We start from the raw sequence: 17,881 nt of genomic DNA on the forward strand, positions 1-17,881 counted from the left end.
ACAGGATGGGGTTAATATCTCTTACAGATGCAGCAGCCATGAGAAAATAGACTGAATCCTTCGCCGCCTGTTAGCATCTTGTCCTTGACATCATTACTCCTCCGGCGTGTCAGTGTCTACTGCTGTGACCCTCCCACAGGAACCAGCCCACGCTCGACACCACAACAATACATGCACAGCACATGTTTCACAGCCAGCTGCCTGCAGGGTGTTTCTGCAGCTATTTGTGTCTGTGGAAGTGACAAAGTCACTTTGTTCAAGTGTTTATTTTCTTTCAGACACTCTTAGGATGAATTTCAATAAATCAGCAGATAAAAATGAATTTGCTTTTATCAGCTACTTAACTTTACGGGTCGAGAAATAAACACTGTCATTAGGAAGCATTAGAAAGTAGCTGGCTGAAATCTTTTAAGCCTGGTTGTTGGTAAAGATGGCTGAGTGCTGACATCTTAGAGGTAATACTGTCCCCTAGGGAAGCAGGTTAAATGAAGTGCTCATAAAGTTAAAGCAGATTGGTGCCTTTTATCTTTTATCACACTACATGATGCAAAGTCTGTTTAAAATCAGCTTCTTTTGTTCTGAGAGCCTGCAGCTGCTCTGGGTCTTGTCAACAATGGAGAGGACAACCCTGCAAGCTCACTTTCATGTCAAGGACGAGATCATTCACAGCTCCATCACACCTGGTCACCATCTGAGTGTGTGTGTGTGTGTGTGTGTGTGTGTGTGTGTGTGTGTGTGTGTGTGTGTGTGTGTGTGTGTGTGTGTGCGTGCGTGCGGGTGCGTGCGTGTGTGTGTGTGTTTCGAAAAGAAAGGAGGAAACCTGACAGCTGACTGATGACCACAGACATCCTGACAACCCAAACCTTCCCTAGCTACCTATTTTTTCTCCCCCTCTCCCTCCCCACACCCCTTGCCTGTCTTTATTATTAGTGGCAGCTAAAGGCAGTGGACCAAAAAATTCCCATCGAGAAACAAACCCACATCTGCATATTACAGCCGTGTTTCACGTCAGCCACCAGTGAATAAATTAATACATGAATAATAATGAAAATCATCCCTGGGTTGCCCTCTCAGTTCTCGTGTGTGTGTGTGTGTGTGTGTGTGTGTGTGTGTGTGTGTGTGTGTGTGTGTGTGTGTGTGTGTGTGTGTTTGTGTGTGTGAGTGTGTGTGTGTTTGTGTGTGAGTGTGTGTGTGTGTGTGTGGGGGGGGGGGGGGGGGTTGTATGCATAGATTAATGGATTTTCTCTACAGACAAGCAAAGCCCAAAATCTTGCACTCTGAAAGGTCTATTTCCGTATTTGGATCAGGATACTGATTAAGGAATTTTTCATGACCTTTTATTGGACCGATACGGTGACTCTCAGCTCTGGATCTCTATTGTTAACCTACTTAGTTTTAGATCAGCTAGGGATGTTGAAGTGAACAGCTGCCTTCAGTCGATGTTTCAAAGAAATCATAAGAAAAACAAAATACACAGTGTGGCATTTTTAATATTGCTGATCCTGGTCGTGTGTAATTCCTGTTTGCTGTGATGCTTATCAAACATAGATCTGAGATTAATAAAGGTTGTTCACAAACTCCAATCCTCATTAAACAGTTGGTACGGTTCAATTACTGGAACTTCGGGGTAAATTTACCGGAACGTCCTGGCTATGTACGTGTCTCCACTTGACTGGGCCGGCCGAACCACAGTTTTCAGGAACTATCTGAGTTAGAGCCCTGCACGAGCCTAAAATCTGAGCCCGTGTCCGGCCTGGTCCGAGGGGGTGGAGCCCCAGCCCAACCCGGTACGAAAAGGTTTTCAGGATTATCTGGCCCGACCCGAGCCCGACATTTTTTTGCCCAACTAAATGAAAACAAAGTGCGTCAAACCTGACCAATGTGTAGGATCCGATCAATTTGTTTTTCCCTCATTTAGGGTCACGGAGATGATGGCGCACTGGCTCTGGTGGTAATCAAGTTCAATTTTATCTCTTTCCAACAATTTTCACAAGAAAACAAAACTTTCAAAAGCAGGGCTTGTGTTGTGTTGACCGGATAGTTCCCGTACTTGACCGTTTATTTTGACGGAGAAAGAATAGAAAGAATTACCCCGATGCATGCAGACGAACTGACATTTTATTCTACGCACATCGCAGATGTAGCTAAATCACCCAAGAAAAGATTCCCATCTGAACATCTGAGCTGGACACTGCTCAGCGCAACTCACTGTCAGCGCATATGTGCACAGCGAGCTGAAGATGTGGAGAGGGGTTTGGAGCGCGTCGCAGAACCAGAGCGCATGCGGGAAGGTTCCTCCCACTGAAGCGTGTTTTCCAAACCCTGTCTCTCAGAGAGACTTGTCACTTAGAAAATGTTCCCTGATTATGAAACTTTGGCTGAATAGCGCTTGTTCCTGTCTCCAATGTGGCGACACATCCAGGAGCCGTCTGAGGAGAAGCTCAGAATCTCACATCATCTTCAGCTCATAAAGCACCTATGATTACGCACAAGCGTGACCCGTCAACCCGGTCTCACAGTAAGACCGGATTGGACCTGTTCAGGTTCACGCAGACAATCTTTACATTTAGAATTGGCTTACAGAAGTAAAATTAATGCAGTAAAATATAAAGCATTTTATATAAATATCCATTCATTATTTTACAAGCACAGAGAGCCGCATCAGATGGATGGAAGAGCCGCGGGTTGCCGACACCTGTATAGCCTATAAGATGACATGTTTTCTCCAGGACCAGAGAGGACGCAAACTCAATACATCTCTTTTATTGTGAGGTAATAATTTCTCCGAGTTAGGCGGTTAGGGGCGGAAGCAGACATGCACGCGGTTGCCGGCGGTAATGGTCAGAAATTCAGCGGGAGCAGGATGAAGAAAACAGTCCTGCGCAGGGCTCTACTGCTGCGTTTAAGTGTTTAAATTTTTTTATGAATTCGATTAAAAATAAAGGTGCCCGGCTCGGCCCGTGTCCGAGGTAATTACACAGTCGTTGGCCCGAAGCCCTAGGCCGTCGGGCCGAGCCGACCCGAGGGCCTAGGGCTTCAGTGCAGGGCTCTAATCTGAGTACCTGATTAGGGGTAGGTACTCGGAACTTCCCAGTGGAGTTGCTGAGCAGAACTTTTGGTTAACTCGCGCTGACTGGTTCTAGCTCAGTGGGAAATTACATCAGCAGACGCCGTTCAAAACAACCAGTAAAATTAGAAGAATAGAGAAAATACCGTAAATCCTCTAATACAGGCCCGGGCCTTTATTTGACTCAAGCTCATCAAGCTCCAGGCCTTTATTGGAAGGAGGGCCAGTATTAGAGGCAGACCTCTATTTCTAATTGAGCAAAATGAACTAATGGTTCGCTGGAGTTTTTGACAATTAAAATTGCGCCCACATTTTCAAAGTTAAGCACATTTCTTTTAACAACGGTAGTTTCTGCTTCAGTCCTCTCCCCCCTCCCCCTGCGCAGCAGCCGCAAACTCACTGATGCGCCTGCAGCCTCTCTGAGTTCCTGCTGCTCTAAACATTAAAATAATTATTTCATTTTCTGTTCCTCACTTCTGATGACCTTCAATGGTGTCTGTTTGTTGCAACAGCAGGTACAAAAACTAACTTGTTTTTATTTGACTATTTTTCTGTCCTGTCTGTTTATTATCTTCCTGCATCTCCTCTCAATCCTAAAGAAAAACTGCTACCTGGGTTCATATATATTCACCTCATGAGTTACCTTTGAACTGCAGTTCTAAAAGATCTACCGACCGCTAAAACAGCGGAGCGCTTGCCGTTTGGCGGCCGTATCAGTGATCAGTGCGTCGGAGGACAAGGTGATGCGCGCAGCGCCCCGCTACACAGCAGCGAAACGCATCAGGCGCAAATAAAAGACAGAAAACATTAAAGGAAATGAACTGACATGAACGATCGCGTGTTAAATTAGTTTTTGAGGTGGCGACACCTGATTGTTACTGTGGCTGTGCTCAGGAGGCAGATCTACCGACCGCGAAAACAGCGGAGCGCTCCCTGCTTGCCGGGCGCATCAGTGATCTGTGCGTCGGAGGACAAGTTGATGTGCCCCGCTCCACAGCAGCGATACACATCAGGCGCAAATAAAAGACAGAAAACATTAAAGGAAATGAACCGACATGAACGATCGCGTGTCAGTACACGGTCTGGCACAGCGCGTTGCCCCCACCCCCACCCCCACACCCACCCCCCGAGCGCAGGAGCTTGTCACCTGCTGACAGCAGGCTGCTGTCTTTTCCGAGGGCTGCATCTTGCCGGTCATTATCACGTGACAGCGACTAGTCGATGACAGGCATAACAAGTCACTACAGTAATCCCTCGTTTATCGCGGTAGATGCGTTCCAGACCTGGCCGCGATAGGTGAAAATCCGCGAAGTAGGGACTCCCAGCATGCCCCTCGCGGGGATTCCCTCCACGTTGCACCTACGTCACAAACCGCGGCTATAAACGGAAGTCGCCTTTCCAGCTCACCACTCAGTCATCGTTTCTTCAGATTCATGATAGAGTTTCCAACCTACCGATCAATCCAACGAACAATCATAGTAAGTTATCTTACTTACTTCTGGAAAGCCCGGCATTTCCGTGTCACTTCGTTGACGCTCGAACGCTCGGGGGTTTCCTAGATCAGCCGGCGTTTCACCGACGCTATCACTTCCGCGTCTGTGAAACCACACTCCCTATTGAATTATCGTATGATCACATTCTCTTTTTGTGGGTAAAACTCAAGAAAAAAATTTTTTTTACTTTTTTTTTTTTGTTTTATTACAAAAAGTGTCTTTTATGATGAAATTGATGAAAAAAACAAGAATTTCTTGATATTTCGCATAGAAAAATACCGCGAATCAGTGAAAAATACCGCAAATCTGCGAATTCCCCCTGAAAAATGCTCCAAAGAAAAAATCCGCGAAGCAACGAATCCGCGATGAACGAACCGCGAAGTAGCGAGGGATTACTGTATAGTGAAGTTGACTAGTTCATACACCCCCTACTGCTGCTCTCCAGAGTGTTCTGCAGCATAATCAGCACGTTCTCTTTGAACTTGATAGTGTAATGACCTGGCTGGGGTTGTAAGCCAGGTGCATTCTGGGTATTGTGTTATATGTGTTTCCTATCGTTCTGCTAGTTCCTATGTGCTGATTTGCGTGTTGTGTGAGTGTTATGTAAGCCACAGGGAAGGTGATGTGTGTTCTGTGGAGGGGTTGAATTAGCATGGTTAACTGACACCGTGACTCTGTGTGGTAGGAGCGTGATAGAGGATCGTGTCTGTAGCGTTACAAAGCATTGAAGAAAAAGCCCAATAAAGGTCCGTGTGAACCTCTACTGCCTCCTGCTGGTTGATTTGGGGACTATAACCCTGCCGCTGGGACGCTCATACTTGCTTGTCACCACATTCCACCCGGCCACAATAAGAGACCGGCCATTATTTACCTCCGCTGACTCCGACACCGGCCAAAATTGGAGACCCGGCCTTTAATTGAATACCGGCCTGTATTAGAGGATTTACGGTAAGCACCAATCGTGTGGACGCTTTTTTGCGCTGATCAGTGACATCACTCGCTACCAAAGCAGTTGTGATATGCTGACATCTGTGCAAAGTCCAGAAAGGGATGAATTTTTACAGAGACACAACAGCTGAGAGGACCGGGACATCTCATCGCCTGGTCAATTTCCCCCGTCCCAGAATTTACCCTGAAGTTCCGGCAACGGAAGCATGGCTAACGTTTTAAAAACCAACTGGTGACAACATCTGCTAGCAGAAACAATGAGACAAATCCTGTGATCTACTAGATGAACTGTCTCCCTTCACTGTGATCCTCTACAGACACCCTCATGCATTCATTTTAATGACTTTAATGAACTGATGGATTGTCTAAACGACACGCATACCCTCACATATAGCTGAGTGTGTGTGTGTGTGTGTGTGTGTGTGTGTGTGTGTGTGTGTGTGTGTGTGTGTGTGTGTGTGTGTGTGTGTGTGTGTGTGTGTGTGTGTGTGTGTGTCACTGATCAGACCTTCCAAAGATCTAAGACTTAGTGCCAAAAGGCATTTCTACAGTAAAGAAATACAAAAACAAACACAAGTTAATTGAATTAAGCTTACATATGTTGCACATTGTCATATAGTCTGACATAAAAATGCATGAATAGAAATTTGCATCTCTGCATAAACCAGCTTCCCAGAGATGTCTCTTTCCAGTTTTGTTAGTGCACCACACACCCTCCCTTCCTCCTGTGTTCTAGTCTCACTCAGCCCAGATTACATCTGTTTACCGATGCCTGTCTACTTCAGTTACATGTACAACCCAGTGAGGGTCTCTGGAGGTCCACCACGATCCACGCTGCACACATGCTCCAATACTGCAGCTCATTGTGCTCACTGGATGAAATGCAAAGACTCTCATGAGATCCGATCGCATTTTAAACGATGCTCATCCTAAAGCTGACGAACAAAACCCTGTGACCCTCTGCAGAGATCTGCCTGGTATCTCTGTGTGTTGCTTGTGAAGGAAAGAATGTGAAGGATGGAGGTTACATGTGAACTTTGGGAACTGTGAGACCCGTTAGTGGTCGTATATCATGTCTCTATTAGCAGACAGTCTTTGCTTGCATTGCAAATGACAATGTTTGTCTACGTCTGCCTCGCACCACCTCACAACACCCACTCTCTCTGTTAGAGCTGGTCTCGGAGCGTCTTTCGCCCTTCTCTCCATTTCACTCGTGTAACCTCCATTTCTCTTGCTTTTCTCCATCACCCACTTTAACACCCTCTACCTTTTATTCTGCCTTGTCCTTTTCTAACTCCCATTCCTGCCCTTATTCAGCTGGTAATAAGTCACTCCACTGTAATTTAGCCCTTCGAAAAGCCTGTAATAATGGGGGATGAGAGGAAGGCTAAGGTGGAGGTGAGATGCGGGGGTTCAGTGGGCCTCTTCTCTGCCTAGAAGGAAAGGCTTTCATGAGGTGTTTTACACAGAGGCAGCTGGGAAAGGGTAAAGCTGTCCAACAGTACCAATCTGAGGCCCAGCGTTATCTGAAACATAGATTATGAGATTATGTTTATTTTAATACATACTGGAAATAAAAATACTAACTTACTTGGAATTATTTAGTCAAAAAATTAATTCAAAGGAAAAGAAAATCAGTGAGTCATCTTCCGAGGTCGTTTTATGACATTTTATGGACATTTTATGTACAAATTAACTCCCATTTTTGAGTTTAAATGGTGTAAAATAGTTCTATAATTTATTTTTCATTAATCAATAACCTTCTTAGCTGCGCTGGAGAGATGTGGAAGAGCACAAACCATTTAAACAAATGAGTTGGATTTTATCAGCTGCCTGGTGGACAGAAGGCAGCCATGAGTGAGAGACAGGGTCACATAGGCACCAAGATGGAGACGACGCTGTTGAAACAGCTTGATATTTTCTGACATTTAGTAAATCCACAAACAGTTCAACTCATTTACTCGATACGTCTGTAGCAGCGGCAGCAGGCCAGGTCTGTGAATCAGACGGGCCAGATAAAGGCTGACGGTCGGATTCACGTGGCCTTCTGCGCAGACGTGTCCAGTTGACCTGTCAGAACCCCGGTAAACACAGACATCGGAGGGTTTCAGAGAGATATGCCCCCGTATGTGGCCTCATAGGCACCATGCCTCATGCTTCTCGCTACACTGAGCTCTGCGTGTCAGCCTGGTTTGCCTGTCGACCTTTTCTCAGAGTCTGCACCGCTGTTACAAAGAGGGCTGTACCCTGGGGCAAAGGGGGAAGAGCAAGGGAAGGATCGCGAGTGGGGGAGGACTGGAGGTGAAGAAACGGCAACGAAAGCACATGACTCCAAGTCGCATCAAATTTCAAGAGATTTACAAACCTAGGAGGAAGAACCGGTTAAACAATAAAGGCTTTACACCGGTATTAAACTGTCTAAAATCAAATGTAAGGATGTAAAACGAACACTCATTTTCACGTTCATTTTTCTACTTTGATGAATTTACTAAAGTCGATGCAGAAACAGGATCTGCAGATGCACGTGTGTGTTTAAAGGCATCAACAGAGAAAAGGAATTTCTTCTTCTTGGGGAACAATATCTTAAGCCAGCACAAAAATCAAATGCAGATATACAAATGTATTCATGCAGAAAATCCTTGCCTTTAATCCAGTTCCTCACGCTTTATTATAGCAGAGCAAGAGCGATGCAGTCAGACAGAAACTAGGCTGGAGACATGAAGAGGAGGCCCACTTCAGTAAACACGAACAGATCAAAAGGCGTTGAGGTTCGGATGAACGTCAATTCTCTTATTTCCTTCCTCACAAACACCAACAGCTGAGGAAGATTAACACAACAGGAAACAGAAACAGCCACATACGGTCTAACAGTGTCATCACACTGAGATTCAGCCCGTCCCTCGGCTGATATCTTTCCTCCTTCTCTTCTGTTTCTCCTCACCTTTCTATCACCATTTAACCATCTGCTCTGAAACGCAGTCATTTACAGCTTCACAGAAGCTGTTACTGACAAAGAATGAGGTAAAGAGTGGCTGCATGCGTTTCAGGCTGTTTTTATTGTCTCAGATTTGGAGCATTTACGGCTCGGCTACTGACAATCACGATAAGAGGAATTAAAATGTATAATCCTCAACGTAGCTAACCGATGGCTCAAAGAAAAGTCAGCTATATACATAATATAAGCTAGTATGACATAAACAACGCTCAGTTGAACATTCTATTGAAAAATCACCAGAAATCATAAAGCATAAGCAGTGATTACAAACACACCATCAAAGGTATATGACACTTGTGTCTCCAGCCTTGTAAAGTCCATCTTTCCAATTTAAACATTTCCACTGTCAAGGCTAAATGAGCACTGAAGTGGGTGAGGTTTTTTCACCTGTTTCACCAAAATCATCCTGTTGTTTGTGGGAAAAAATATTTATTTATGTTTTTGGTACCAAGGGTAGGGGCGGCGTTAGGCCCGGCTACTTGGGCTGAAGCCCCGAATGTTTTATGAAAAGCCCCGGATCTAAAACGTGGAAGTAACATGCAGTACCAAAGTCCAACAGAGAGGGAGCGGCCGGCAGTAGTTTGTATACAGTCTGCCTGAGCCTCCACCACTGAAGAAGAAGCCCTTCAGCAGCCGGCTTCTTCTACACTCTCTGCCTGAAATGCGAATGTAAAGATGGACATAAGGACGTTTTTTAGACCAAAAGTACTTTGACAGAACCCCAGCTTCGATGAGACTGGTGTTGACGCAGGTTTGTGAGTCTTATTTGAAAATATTTGTTGTGCTGCTGGTTTGCCTAGCTTACTATCAGGTAAAGATGTTGGAGAAAGAAAGGGAATATTTATTATCATCTCACACTAAACACTAACAGGAACAATACTCTGCCCTGAATATGCTTAATATGTAGCTTCAGATTAAAAATGATGTGGTACAAGACAAATATATATGATGTTGACTAGTGCGCGCGCACGTGTGTTAAGTCCCGGATCTTCGTCAGTCCTACATCCGCCCCTGACCAAAGGTGCATCAGTCCCAGACCAACATGTCCCCAAACTCCCAAAAAGAAAAACACCATTTGAAAACACGGACAACAAAAGATGTTAGAAATTGGTGACTGGTGTTTAGCGCTATCTCCTTTCTTCTTGAAATGTAGGTTTCTGGTTCCAGCAGATACGCGATGGGAGGGGTGAGTGTTCTGTGACTGTGTTTGCATTCAACGCCTAGCTTGTTCTGTAGATTCCCTGTGATAACTTCACTTTCAGTAAAGAAGCTCCGCACAGGATCGTACAGAACTCCCAAGCTTTTTCAATGCATCTTTTCATGAGCATACACATGTCTGAACTGCATCTGCTCTCTTGAACCGTGGCAACGAACAACCACTTCCGGGTCACAGCGCCCCCTCTCGGACAGGGGTAATAATGCACTCAATATACTGCATTCACTAAAGCAGCTTTAATATGAATACATTTTTCAAGCATTGTATATTTACAGTAATAACCTTAGGCAATGACCAGAAACACGTGCAGCTGGCTCACGTAACTTTAAGCCGTGCAGTAACTCGCGCATTGATCAAGGCATGTAAGTCTAATAAGACTAAATGCTTGTCTTCTAAAGTAGTTTAAAGGATCCGTATCATGCTATTTTACACCTTCTAGAGAAAAGATGGCAACAATATATGAAAAATATTACTGCTGGCACTATTGAGTTGTCAGAACTGTTCTCTTGCAGGTGCAACTACATTTTTGGATACTTGGCATCATTTAGCGTTAGGAAGTATGATGGTCTGCCCTTAACAGCTGCCCCTTCACACAGTAACACCGCCAAGGTCGGACGCTTGGTTCAGTATGTTTACATTCCAGGAGAAGAGACAGAAGAACAGAAGAAGGACGCTTTTCATGGGTTAATCAAAGTACTTCATTTGTGATAAGCTAATCAAAGCATATGTTGATCATTAATAATCAGGTGAATGATCTGTGAAATAAAGATGTCATGAGTTATGTGTTTAAATGAATAAACAGGGCTGCCCAGACACACTGATATGCATTACCATGGAAACGCATGACACATTGTTTTCAACCAATCGGAACTTTCGCCTGTGGTAGGACAGAGTCTGGTTTGTTTATGAAAGTAGTCCAATCCGGTTTACTAAGATTCTTAAACAACTGGGAGATATAAAAAGAAGGCAACGCCATTTTAAGTTCAGTTCCACGTTACGTTCGACTTTCAGCAGTTACGTATTGAACTCAGCTCCAGGACATCCGAGTTCCTAAGGATTTCCATCGTCATCATTAGGAAGTGCAGACTGGCCAGATGTACTTCCTACTTTGAGCTGAAATCTGTCAAGCTGGAGATTTTCCGTCGTTTTTACCAACGAGACAACGTTCTTTCAAAATAAGAGTGAACTTGCTGACGCCTGCCGACTACGACCGGAGTTATCCCCAGACGGGCGTTGTGTGCTGCGACCGCTGTTTCAACCAGCTCCAGTAGCCATGAAGGTCCGAGGACCTGGCAATTCCTGATCTACACGGGAGACTCCCTACGGTACGTGGTCACGGCACAAAATGGCGGCTCATGTCATCAGCTTCTGAAGCCTCGTGGTAGCCTAGTCATAACAAACCAGATCCGCTACTCAGCCTAGAGATTCTGAACAAAACACACACACACACACCAACACGAAACATCTACATCCATATGCATTCATCATTGAGATAGTCCTGGTAGATTGTAAGAATTTATAATTATAGAAATTAAAGATTCTTAAACGATCCCAACTCTCTCTCTTTCTTGTCTCTCAGTCAATACAAAGTGTTTAAGTAAACTCCCTGATGATAAAAACAACCTCTTCTGATTGATTACTTAGATTATATAAATATACAAAATCAGGTAATTAAATTATCTAATTACAGTATATAAATATACAACTAAAAATCACAACAAAGTGCAGACTAGAGAAGAGCGAAATCCCTTCTTCCCAACTGTGGAGCATAGTCTCCCCGCTAACTACGTAGTGATGTTGGGCATTAGTGTTTACAGTGCAGCAGAAGAGGGATCTGCATTCGAGAGACCACTTGGATGGGGAAGAGTGGGTTGTGATGACGCAGTAACAACCCTATCCAGCTGTTTGAATCAGCTTAGCAAAAATTTGCAAAGGAAAGAAGCTGCTGAGACAGAAAATTGCATTTGTGCAGCCAAAAATAGGTTTCAGGTGTTTTTTTTTTTATGAGGAACTAATAAACATTGGTCAAAAGATCCAAAAAGTGGGTTTTTAATGATATAATACTTTTAATACAAAAATCCTTCAGTGACTAGTGACACACTAAAAACTGAGTTAAGCTGTCTAAGAAGCAGTTTTTATTCTGCATAAACACTGTTGCCCAGGATGAATTTAAGACTTTGGTGAATTTCTACATTCTCTAAAGCACGTCAGAGAAAAGAGGAAGCACAAAAAGCATAATGTGACCTTGTTAACACTTCATGCTGGGATGCAGCACAGCTCCACGTGCGTCATGGATCCTGCTAAAAACAGGTTTTCCTACAACACTAGCAAACACAGAAGAATGATAGTGAGCTAGTTTGGTGTTTTAGAAGTGGAGAGTCTTCCTCAGCACAAACTACAAGATCAAACAGATGGTGCAAAATCTTGGTTTCAATGTTGTCATCATAGTCAACCCATTGTTTTGGTCGGTGAAACATTTCATGAACGGTATAGTCTACTGATGTTCATTTCTGACTGAAAAACCATTGGAGTCAGCCAAACTCAAGGTGGCTACCTCAACCAACCAACTGACAGGATGAAACACAAAAATTGCAACAATTCTGCCTATTTTACACAACCTGAGGTAAATGTTCGTGTAAATGTCGACCCATCAAATGGAAGGTTATTGTGCAGAATGGCTTTAGTTACTAAAGGAAACAAGTTTGTCTATCAGAATATCTGAAGATCAATCACTGGCCACATTTCTTATGGTCACAAAAACAACAAAATAATCAAACGCAAAGATTACTCCCAAATGTTCATGTTTCAAAAAGTGTTTTCTTTATAGCGTATTCACTATTTTTATTTTACTCTAAAATGCAACTCGGATAAAGCTACAGCTCCACAATTACCACTTATTTCATGAGCAGAGCAATCAAACATTTTCCACAATTGTACTTTTCCATCTTCATCACGTCTCCACCAATTATTTTCTAAAAATTAAACATTCACCATCATCACATTTACAATGTTTTTTATCAGTATTGTTACTAGTTATCAGCTCTGTCAATCTTTACTGTAAAATTATCTTCATCACTTATGCCTTCTGTCTGTGTTCTCATTTGGATCCCTTTTAGTTCTCTGGGACCTCAAAACATCATTCGTGTCATGCAGAAGCTACACAATGCAGCAGTAAAAGAATGTTGGTTCTTCGGTCTTTAAACATGATGCTGCATTAATCAGCCCTTTATTTTTCCACACAAATATCTGAACTTCTTGTCTCCAAACAGATCCCAGAACAGTGAGTTCCTCAGCATATTCTCCATGATAACTGAAGGAAATCTCTTAATCACAGAGACATTCCTCTTTCAGGAGGAATCGCTGCTTCACATGTCCGCTATCCATGCCAGGGGCAGAGAGGGAGGGAGGAGGAAGAGGAGCCTGGGTGCACTGTCAGCTCAGCCATGCAGAGAGGGAGGGAAACACTCACTGACATGGAACAATTCGCTGGGAGTAACACACACACACACACACACACACACACACACACACACACACACACACACACACACACACACACACACACACACACACACACACACACACACAACAAGCAGCATACACACCAAGCTAATTCAAATTACCTTATTTATTCTTAATTTATGCAATATTTAACCTTGTAAACAAATCCACCGGGCCCAAGGGCTGAGGGATGCACTGAAGCTTATATGTCTGGCTCCACAGCACAACCTACAAACTCTGTAGCATTTAGGAATTCTAAAAATATGAGAAGCAGAGAAGCAGGATGCGCGGAGACATCCACGGACACATAAACACAGCGGAACGCTGTGCTGGAGCTGAGGACGCAGCAGAGCTGCTGCCTGGGGGAGTCAGCAGAAGGTGAGCAGAGATAAGGTTGCGTGATTGTGACTGTGTGTCAGAAAGAATCTGCACAACACAAGTGTGCAGCATGCCCTCATACACACTCTGTACACAAAAACACACACACAAATCTTTTTATATGCACTCTGCATCCCCTGCAGCAGTGCACCAAAACAGGACGTTCCGAGTACAACACATGGCTTCGCTAACTTCCTGGTTCTGCTGCTCAGAAGAACAGAATACGTCTGACGCCGGTCCAAAAAAACCAAAGTCAAACAGGTAGAAGAAATATTCTGCATTCTGCTGATGATTTGATTATCATCAGCTAGAAAAAGTCTGCTGGTCTGGAGCATGCAGCTGTGTGTTAACACAGAGGGAACCACACACACAACCACTCAGGTTTGTAAAGTTTCATCTGAATGAAGAAGACATCTAAAGCAGTGAGATTAATATGTTTACCCATAATGCACAGCAGCAGCACTTTTGCTGAATCAGCTCAAACTGCCAATTCCAGCTGTCAGCATGGTGTTGGAGGGTTAATGGTTGGGGCTTGTTCAATCAATCAATCAATCAAAGCTTTATTTATATAGCGCCTTCCGCAACCCTGTCAGGAAGCCCAAAGCGCTGAACATGGTAGAGTTGTAAGTAATTATATTGAATAAATCAACAATAAAAGAAATTCAAATTACAAAATACAAAATGGAAATTACAAGATAGATGAAACATTCGGGTAAAATACAAATGTGTGAAACACATTTGGATTGAGTGGATGGATTGAGTGTACCAATGAAAACTGTGGAATGGATTCAACATAATAGAGGGCCATAATCAAACATGTTCTGGAAACGCCAAGCGGAGGAGGTGTGTTTTTAGGTGGTTCTTAAAGACTGACAGAGAAGGGGACAGCCTAACTGAGGGTGGCAACTGGTTCCAGAGTAACGGTGCTAGGACTGAGAAAGCCCGGTCCCCACGGGTACGACACCTAGACCGAGGGACAGCGAGCAGGCCTTGGTCAGAGGAGCGCAGAGCGCGTGATGGGGAATGTTTGTTCAGGAGTGTGGCCAGATAGGGGGGAGCACCACCCTGGAAGAAATGATAAACAAAGATGAGTATTTTGAACTGTGAGCGATAGCAAATCGGAAGCCAGTGCAGGGAGGCCAGAACTGGGCTGATGTGGTCCCGTTTCCTGGTCCCAGTCAGGAACCTGGCAGCGCTGTTCTGCACAACCTGTAGGCGACGCAGTGATGACTGACACAACCCTGCATATAGAGAGTTGCAGTAGTCAAGCCGAGAAATTACAAAGGCATGCAGTACCCGCTCCAGGTGGACTCTCGACAGCATATGCTTGATTTTAGCAAGGCGTCTCAGGTGAAAGAAACTGGACCGGATCACAGAATTGATGTGAGCATCAAATTTAAGTCCTACATCAAGTTTCACCCCCAAACTGGTAACAACTGGTTTTGAGTATGGAGAAAGAGGGCCAAGATCAGCATAACGATCCACATTCCTGCTGTTGGAGTGAAAAACAATGAGCTCTGTCTTTCCCTCATTCAGATGTAGATAGTTGGACATTAGCCAAGATTTCACCTCGTTAACACAGGACACAAAGGACTGGATAGAGTGACCTTTCTCCTGACACAATGGAGAGTAAATCTGGCAATCGTCAGCATAGAGATGGAATGATAGGCCATGTTTACGAAAGATTGACCCCAGAGGTAGCAGATAAATGGCAAACAAAAGTGGACCAAGGATCGACCCCTGCGGGACCCCCCTACCGGAGCCCCTCCCAAGAAGAAAAAACATCACCCAGTTTAACACAGAATGTCCTGTTTTGGAGATACGATCTAAACCAGTCCAGAGCTGACCCTTTGATCCCAACCCATCGTTCCAAGCGATCCAGTAGAATCGCGTGGTCAACTGTGTCGAAGGCTGCTGTCAGATCTAATAACAGAAGCAGCACAGATGTTCCCTGATCTAGTGATAGATAGATGTCATTTAGGACCCTCAGTAGAGCAGACTCTGTGCTATGGCCAGACCTGAACCCTGATTGGAAAACCTCAAACAGATCAGAGTCAGCTAAACGTGAGACCAGCTGCTGATAAACGACTTTCTCAAGCAGTTTTGATGTAAAAGGCAGGGTAGAGATAGGCCTGTAATTTTCTATCACAGAGACATCAGCACCAGGTTTCTTCAGGGTCGGCCGAATAACTGCTGCTTTCAAAGCAGCTGGGACCACACCTGTGCTGAGGCTCCCATTGATAATCTGACCAAGTGATGGGCCAAGGCACGGAAAGGCAGCCTTCCAGAGACGAGGCGGCAGAACGTCAAGTGGAGAGCCAGATGGCTTCTGCCTCGCAACAAGCTTACTCAGCTCAGAATAAGAAACAGTATTGAGGGAGCTCAGGGTGGGTGGTGATGGAGGAACTGGAACCGGGTCAACAGAGTTACCAGAAATAGCTGCTCTAATGCCTGACACTTTATCAACAAAGAATCTGTGAAAAGCTTCAGAGTTTCCAGCAGCTGTAGGAGACATTAAGCTAGGCTCCTGATACACCAGAACAGAGTTTAGTGTTTTGTAGAGAATCTTAGGATTATTGGAGTTTGTTTCGGTGATGTCTGCAAAATAGGCCGTTCTGGCAGTCCTCACAGCATCCTGATAAGCAACTAGAGATGCTCTGAACAACTCACGCGAGACCTGTAGGCCATCCTTTTTCCACTTTCTCTCAGAGGATCTACACGCCCGCCTACTAGCCCGTGTGACATCAGAGAGCCATGGCTCCCTCCTAGGCCTAGACTTGCAAAGCTTGAGAGGGGCAACCACGTCCAGGACCTGATTACATCAAAGTGTTGTGAATAGTGATCAACGTTAGATGGATCAGGGTTAAAGGTCTCTAACCTTACAGACATACAGTCCACAAACTTTGAAATAGTTTCTGCATCCAGGGCTCTGAACCTAGTAGCTGGAGCTTCACACACAGGGACAGGACATGGCAACGTAACATCACAGAGTATTGGAGAGTGGTCAGAGAACACAGGAGGCAAAGTCACAAGGTTCATGATGGGTAGACCATAAGAGATAACCAGGTCCAGGGTGTGACCCCTGGCATGAGTTGGGGATGATACCCATTGAGTTAGATTGAATGAATCTAGCAAATTAAGAAAACCTTTAGCAAGCACATTATCAGGACAGCAGATATGGATGTTAAAATCACCAAAAAATAGGACATAATCATATTTTAGGATGCAGTCTGCCACAAGATCACAGAAATCATTAAGGAAGTTAGAGTCAGTCTTTGTAGGCCGATAAATCAGCACGACGAGCAGGCGGGGGGAGATGCACAGCTCAAATAAGCACAGTTCAAAGGAAGAAAATGACATGGTGGGTGTAAGCTGTTTACAAGGAAAGCTGGATTTAAAAACAACAACCAGCCCTCCACCTCTGCCCCGTGACCTGGGGATATTAAAACACGAGCAGCCAGGTGGTATCAGCTCGAGTAGGGAACTTGTGTCGCCAAACGGGATCCAGGACTCACAGATGCAGAGAAAACCCAGGTCATGCTGAATAAAAAAGTCACGAAGAATAAAAGTTTTGTTCAGCACAGACCTGGCATTGACCAAACCAAACCGGGTCTGCAGCGGGGCTGCAGCACAGAGATCGCGCACGGACCCAGTCCCCTCTAACTCTGTGCCCGTAACCGAGCGCAGATTCTCCCAGCAAACCCCAGTCTGGCGTGATCTTCGAGCCAATCGGCCGTGGCGCGGTGCCGATACACCATCAGAGCCGGCCGAGTTCCCTGGGAAGGGCGCCGAGTAATCCAGGAGACATCTCGGAACCATCGGGTCAGAAGCTGGGCCGGATCGGGCCAGACGCTTGTTCAGGGATCCAGGCCGACGTCTCACGCGCCGGCTACCTCTCTTTCCTCGTCTTCTCCGATGCTTCCTTCTCGAGCTGGGGCGGACTGAGGGCCGACACATCACGGCTTGGGTGGAGAGAGCACGCGGGCAGTTCAACCAGCAGCATCGTCCGTGAGGTTCATAGCTCGCACAGCCCGGTTCCCAGCGCGCGCTGCCGGCTACATCAACGGAAGGACGAAGCCTCAGCAGCGCAGCTCGATCATATGTCAGCAGAGGATCCACACCATTCAAAAAAGGGATCAGCGACAAGAAAAGTGCATAAAAGCCAATAAAACGCCAATAAAAACCGATAAAATGCAAGGCATCAGTGCGTAAAGAGGACGAGCAGCTCGCAGCGTGATCGTGCGCAAGCGCCATCTTACTCCAACCTTTGTTCTGCAGCATCA

The 17,881-nt window shown here is 45.0% G+C and overlaps 1 protein-coding gene across 1 annotated transcript in view; it reads right to left on the reverse strand.

Annotated features, from left to right (window-relative positions):
* znf385c (zinc finger protein 385C) overlaps window positions 1–17,881 on the reverse strand; it is a 443,520-nt gene that overhangs the window by 288,648 nt on the left and 136,991 nt on the right. The window lies entirely within an intron of this gene.

This window comes from Nothobranchius furzeri, chromosome 5 (genome assembly GCF_043380555.1).
Source record: "Nothobranchius furzeri strain GRZ-AD chromosome 5, NfurGRZ-RIMD1, whole genome shotgun sequence".
Taxonomy (NCBI): Eukaryota; Metazoa; Chordata; class Actinopteri; order Cyprinodontiformes; family Nothobranchiidae; genus Nothobranchius; species Nothobranchius furzeri.